The 7,103-nt window shown below is 36.3% G+C and overlaps 1 long non-coding RNA gene across 2 annotated transcripts; it reads left to right on the forward strand.

Moving 5' to 3' along the window:
* Window positions 1-1,390: 1,390 nt before the first annotated feature.
* LOC114531763 lies at window positions 1,391-3,262 on the forward strand. 2 transcript variants are annotated; one of them, XR_003687883.1, is made up of 4 exons: window positions 1,391-2,099; window positions 2,321-2,573; window positions 2,766-2,832; window positions 2,981-3,262. It is a non-coding gene; the product is annotated as an uncharacterized LOC114531763 (long non-coding RNA). The 2 variants fall into 2 exon arrangements; XR_003687882.1 differs by having other exon boundaries at window positions 2,321-2,832.
* Window positions 3,263-7,103: the final 3,841 nt, after the last annotated feature.

Consider the following 7,103-nt stretch of genomic DNA (forward strand, 5'->3'; position numbering starts at 1 on the left):
TTTCGCAGGCAAACTTTGCATATGCACTATTTTAAGTAAGATCTTTCTAGCTGTGATGATTTATTTCCTTCTAATTACTTCGATCAGGAATTAGTTTTTAGCGCAGGTCGTCCATTAAAAAACGCACTTCCTTGTGTCTACTACCGGTCTTTATGTCTATGATGTTTATAAAAAAGAAGTTAAAGAACCCTCGACCATAAAATTGACATATTCTTGTTGAAGCGCAATATTTCATGCTTTTGATAATTAAAATTTGCAGATTAATTCCACTGTGTTTGTGTATCTATGAGTGGGCAGTGAGTGTAGTGACAGCAACGAGATATTAAGATTATTCATTTTTTACAACCTGTCAAATGTTAGAACGCCAGAAAATGGCGCCGTTCCTTGATCGATGCCAACTGACCGGCGCCAAAAGTTATGGGTTAGGGTAAAACGCGGATACGGACGGACGGACAGATAGCGACGGACGGACGGATAACTTACTTTTCAATAAAACAAATTTTAAACGTCATATTCGCGTTTTACCCAATCGGGTAAAACGCGGATATAGTTTGAAATATGATTTTCGGGCGTTTAAAAGGCATATCCGCGTTTTACCCAATTGGGTAATGGTATAAAATTAACTAGGGTTTTACCGTAGGGTTTTACCCTAACTCCAAAAGTTACAGTCGTGCAAACCAGAAACTTCATAACTGCTTATCAAATATAAGGGCCTTAATATTCATGTTATCCAGTGTTTTTCAATACAAAAGACAAGGCTGACAAACCATTGTAACCCCGGTCCCAGAGACCTAAAATCTATTGTGCTTAAGAGCAATATGAATTTTAGAACAATATAAGTATTGCGTTATTGAGTCCACGCCAAGTTGGGATTATTGTCGCTGATAATTGCTTCACTGAAGGCTGTTTTCCACTCACGTGTTTTTGATACGTGTACGGAAAATTTTAAATGCTTTTAAATTTTTATTATTTAACATCTAGGCCAACTAATGCATACTAAAATATGCAGAAAACTAAGTTCCTTCGATTTATTCACTTAGTTTTTTCAAAGGTAACATATATAAGAATTTAGACTTTTACGTCCGTATACGTGCGTATGAAAAACGCGTAAGTGGAAATCCACCCTAAGGCTGTTTTCTACTCACGCGTTTTTCATAGGCACGTACACGCACGTAAAAGTCTAAAATCCTTGTACCAACCTCATACCCAGGGTCTTCTGTGTTCGCGCCCCGTTAACACAGAAGACCCTGGGTACGAGGTTGTCCCACTGAGCTATATTTGTCCTGTACATGTTACCTTTGAAAAAACTCAGTGAATAAATCGAAGGAACTTCGTTTTCTGCATATTTTAGTATGCATTAGTTGACCTTGATGTTGAATAATAAAAATTTTAAAGCATTTAAAGTTTTTCGTGACAAAGTATCTCACAGGAAAACTATGCCAGGATGTTGTTGATAGCGTAAATGCAGACAAGATGGGATATATCAATGAGATTCACCAACCTAATTTGGAACGGCAATCTCAATAATCCCGAGAGCAAAGACTTTATGGAACAAGCCCGTCAGATTGAGAGTGCAGTACGTGGAGTTCTAAAGAGTGATGCAACGTTTCGTACAGTCAAAGTGGAAAAATTTTCTCGATGAAGTGTTGTTAGTAATCTAAAAATAAATTATGTGGCTGGCACAGTCTTCACTACCCCGATAGACACCCTGACGAAGGCTGCAGCTGATGGTGAAATTGGTAACCTTACAGTAGACAACTCATCATTAGACATTGTTAATTATACATGTGACACACCTCTTGGGATGGAAAACCATCGCATTCCTGACAGCGCCCTTAGTTCAGCAAACCAGATAATTATCATCCATTTACAAATGCTCGTTTAAACCATAATGGACCTGGTTGGACTCCGCGAGTTAATCGTATTGAAGATGCATATCTACAGGTTGATTTCGGGGAAGTTGTTCAGCTAACAGGCATTGCCACGCAAGGGTCTTCATATGGTGGAGAAAGCTGGCTACAATCCTATCTGTTTGACTATAGCGTTGACAGCAGGATATGGGTAGAATATAAAGAAGATATACAGATAATTATGCTATGGTGAGACTCTAATACTTAAACCCTATAATAATTTTTGCTACGTTTGTGGCGTATAGAAATGTTGTTTAGATGCTAAAATACATCGTATACAGAAATTCGGGATTTGTTTTGTTAAACGTGTGAAAGTCAAGATAATGTCTGCGCATGTGCAAATAAGCAAGTATTTAGCAAACTCGTGTACACATGCGAGCCTATTTTTAACTTTAGCTGAATATTTTTAGACATTTTTAGCAAACTCTGATGTGAATACGGCTGTGCGAAATGACCTAAAGAATCCAGTGAGAACAAGATATTTGAGAGTTAAAAAAGAACACGAATGTCGTTATTAGAGTTTTCGTTGTGAGTTTTATGGTTGCCCTATACCAAATGTTGGAATGTTACCAACGTTTGTGCCTTTTAACCCAACCCAGAATAAAGGTAAAAGGCCCTGGAAACGAAGTTGTTCTCGCCCTACAAATCAACTCAACTCAACAGGTACGAAGAAGCATAAAACTGACGAAAAATCCCCGAAAAATATTTATTATTATCATTAGAATTTCTTTAACAACGGTAGCTCTTCAGTCTAGGCTGATTTTCAACAGGCCGTTGGTATTTAAGCTATGTACAAATAATTGATTACAAATGACTTAAAACTAAACACTCTATTAAAACTATTACACAATTTAGGGGGAAAAAAGAAAGAAAGTGAAAAAATGGAATAAAATATCTCACAAACCCCATGCTTCAAGATAATGTACTTATATTATATTTACGTCAATGTTCTAAATTAGTTGTTTAATTTAGTTTTAAACCCAGTGATAGAAAGGCTATTGCAAGTATTAGCAATTTCGTCCATCCCTCGATGTCAATTTTAACCTTATAATTATGTAATTATTTCAAAGGTACATCTAGTCATGATGTTGGTGATGGTGATCAGAAGGATAGTAAAACTGATTTGATTGTTGGTCTTGTTCTTGGTATCTCAGCCGTGTTTATACTCGCCATTGTTAGTTTGGCAAATTAAAAGACGTAAGATAACTCGATCGTTTGGTGCCGAAGAGTCTATAGTGATGAAACAAACAGTGAATCCTGATATCACTGATCTAATATAGTAAATACATTATAAGTTCTTGTAATTCCTTACATCACGCAGTTAATTCATTCGTTGATTATTTAAAGTACTTGCTCGGTAATGAAACAGAAAAGATCGCTTTGATGTTAAATAGACTTGATTATCAATACTTATCAGATGTATCAGTGTTGAAGTTTTAAAGAGAGTGTGTATAATAATATATCTGATGTTTAATGTATAGTGTTTATGTACTGTTATAGGGAATTTAAGGTGGGATTTCTCAGTCCTTGACTCAGTTTTTCAAACGTTTCGTTTTACTGTTTCAACTTGATAATAAAAATATTTACTTTATTCTTTAGTATCTCGTCTCTCATCCCTGTTTTTTCTCATTTCTTTCATTCATTTCAGAGATCACATCAAAAAAGGCATCAAGATATATGCAAGTGTCAATGCTGTGATGAACTGTAGTACTGTACGTTCGCCATACTCGTTGACATTTAACTCATCTCGGAACATACTCATGCAAATTTCAACTTTTACTGCATGAAAAGGCACACTCTTTTCAACCATGTGGGACACATTTGCTCACATCTACAGGGTGTCCCAAAAAAAACGAAAAATATTGAAATCACCCATAACAATGCCATTGTTAGAGTTTGAATGCCTAAGCACTCTGTTGGGCCCACAAGTGTATAAATCAGGGTTGCCATAAGCATTTTTATGCATGCATTATGATGCAGTCAAATTTGCTTGTTCGCAAAAATGATATTTATTAACAATATTTACAATTTACAAATATGGATAATATTATTAAATGTGCATCTCAAGGACCATGTCCTTTGACATGTCCCCTTTCTCTAGCAGCAAAAAGCATTTAGCATTTTATTAGCTGCATTAAATCCCCACGGGCTGAAATTCGTGAACACGGCATTCAAATTTTAACAATGAGTGATTTCAATAGTTTTCGTTTTTTTTGGGACACCCTGTATATATCACCGAAAATATAATAATTGCCTTCTCTTTTCCACTAGTATTTCTGAGTCCTCTGACGATCTAACTTCTTTTGTGAATCCTCTTTATATCTAAGCGCGCTATTTTCTGCGAGATCGCTAATAGCTAACCATTACGTAAATATTTGGGCACTAATTGGGCACTCGTTCATTTATTTTTGTTAGCATTGTCGGGTTGTTGGGAATGATTTTGTTTCAACACGCGCTTATTGTGTTTTGATATGACGCTTTTAATGTTGTTCATACAGCTATATAGCTAACTTTGACGGTGTTTCTGTTTAAGATCTTATGGAGGGGTGACGATTTGGGAAATGTTTGTCAATCAACTTCAAGAACTCCCGAGCGACATTGGTTTGTACGGTCTTACTATACGGCGGGTTGAACCAAATGACTTTTCTGCCTTTCGGTTGAAGGTTTGCTTTCTTGGGTTGAAAAATGTAGTTTGGAGGTGTAATTACTTTGCTTCAGGGAATCGTTGTTAAAGGGTGCAACAGAATCAAAGACTTGTTTGTCAGATGATAGTGATGCGATTCTGCGGTTGATGGCCGCTGGAAGTTGTTTCATGATTGATGGTGGATGGTTTGATTCTTTATGGATGTAGAGTGGATCGTTATTTGGTTTTCGGGTTTTGGTTTTAGTGAGGTTGAGTGTAACATCAAGGAAATTAACACTTTCTGGTTTACTTCGGCTGTGATCTTTAGCCCGAATTCTTGAAATGCAGAACACAAATCTTTTCTTGCTTTATCTGCTAGTCGTAGACTCCCTAGAACCTTTTATCAGAGCCAGACCGTCATCTCTATACAAACCGATGTTATTGCTTCCGAATCTTTCGCTAAGATTGTTTAGTGCGTATAGACCAACAAGTTCACAAATTTCTGCACCATCAAAGCTTCCCATGGTCACATCGAATGTTGAGTGACTGTTTCGTTTTATCCATGGTTTTGAGGAATTGAATAAAACAGATTTAATAAAAAATTGTAATGAAAAGATTAAATTAAATGCTCTACAAAATTGTTGAAATAAATTATTATAATAAATTAAAATAAATATTATTTAAAATCTTAAACTGATTACAATGATTGCTCGCTACTCAGAGTTTCACGATCTTTAATGATCGATCATTAGGCGATTATGTATATATATATAGATATATTTCTTCATACTATGTCAACGACCGTCAGTCACGTATGAGAACCATGCTTAACGAAACTGCCTTGTAAATTTTTAGAAAGGGTTACGAATATGTAAAAAACAAGGTACACTGAACCGTACAAAAATATCAAAAACCGATTTAGAGAGAACATCCTGTTGCTTGTTTCTTTTTGTCGTGTTTAATACTCATGTTCCGGTTCCGTCATGCGGACTCCGCAGTCCGCGACTACGGGTAAGAGTTTTTTTTCCAATTTTGAAGTACTTAAGTACTTCCGTGTATTGTTTAAGTCTCTTCGGAATGTTTCAAAGACATCTTTGATTACTTTGCATTTTAATTTTAATTTCCAAATTTTTATTACCATTAGCGCATTAGGTCAGGTTTTTGTTAATGCGCTAAATGTGATAAAAACTTGGAAATTAAATTTAACGTGATAACGTATCCGTGGGTGGAAACATAGACATTCTTTCCTGGAATCCCTTCGATTGTGTATGATCATATGATGTCAAGTGTCAACATCACGACTCACGTTCAAGCATGCATAATCTTAATATAACAATGCTTTTTTACATTCTGATGTTCATAAGAACGTTCAAAAAACTGAAAAAAGCCTCTTTCTTGATTGAGAAGGAAATACTTCCGCTCTCGAGCTCAAAAAGGTCAAGAACAAGGGCCATTTTCGGCCCATTACACAATAAACGTAGATTTTTATCTGTATTCGATTATCCTGAATATACAAGTTGGATGTCAAAATTTTAGTGACAGGCAAACAATATACGGATGTACAGCCGCGTATTAGGTAACACCTCAATCAATTTTAAGGCTTTTTCAGTTTTCCTGTGCTATTCTTTTTGAATTCAAAAAAACCTGACGCAGGAATTAAGTTAAATTCTAAAACATGGTACTCTTGATAGCTAGAATTGTAACATTTTAGTAACGATTTACCTCATTTGGGATTCCGGTTACGCGCATGACGACACATCAAGCATTGAATGCAGTTGCACAGCTCACAGCTGCGAGCGACTCATTGTCATAAAGTCAATAACGCTTTCAGTTTCAGCGAGCATAAAGATAAGATTAAAATAGCTTATTCAGTTCTGGAGTATAAAGATTAATGCCACTTTTAATATCACTACTTGTTAGTGTGAAATTTCGAGTGTATTAGCTGAAGAGGGAACCTTGATATCTTGCTGAATCTTGAAGTTAAAGATATTTTATTTACATTCGTTGGCATTAATAATATCGTTGTTTGTATAAATTCGCCATGGACGCGTTTAAATCAAGTTTTTTTGCGGGTGCTATTTTTCTCTGTTGCTGTGGAGTATTTCAGAATGGTCTAGCATATGGTCCTATTTTTGGGCTCTGCGATGTAGGTGATGTGATAACGGCGAGAAATGGTTCTCTGGTTCTCAGCCAAGGTACCGACTGTACAAGGATTATTCTGGCTCCACTCGGTTGGCGAGTCAGGTTTACAATTCATGAAATAGCACTTCACGATGCTGAAACACGCATACATGACGGTGGCACGAGGGTTGGAACTCTTGCAAATAATATTGGTATAGGATCGTCTTTTAGTATTGCTTTGGTATTTTACACCTCAAGCAATGCATTACTGGTACACACTGGTAGAATCTCCAGTTCCGTGCGCAACAAATTTAATGCCACGTTTAAAATGTACCCTCATCCCAAGGAAAAATGCACTTGTCCGCCAACAGTTAATACACAGCAAACAGTTTGCTCATTTCCATTTCCCGATAATTCTGGCAAGTTCTACTCCAATGCAGATGACTTGC

This window comes from Dendronephthya gigantea, unplaced genomic scaffold (assembly GCF_004324835.1).
Source record: "Dendronephthya gigantea isolate DGI-Jeju-01 unplaced genomic scaffold, DenGig_1.0 000074F, whole genome shotgun sequence".
Lineage (NCBI taxonomy): Eukaryota > Metazoa > Cnidaria > Anthozoa > Malacalcyonacea > Nephtheidae > Dendronephthya > Dendronephthya gigantea.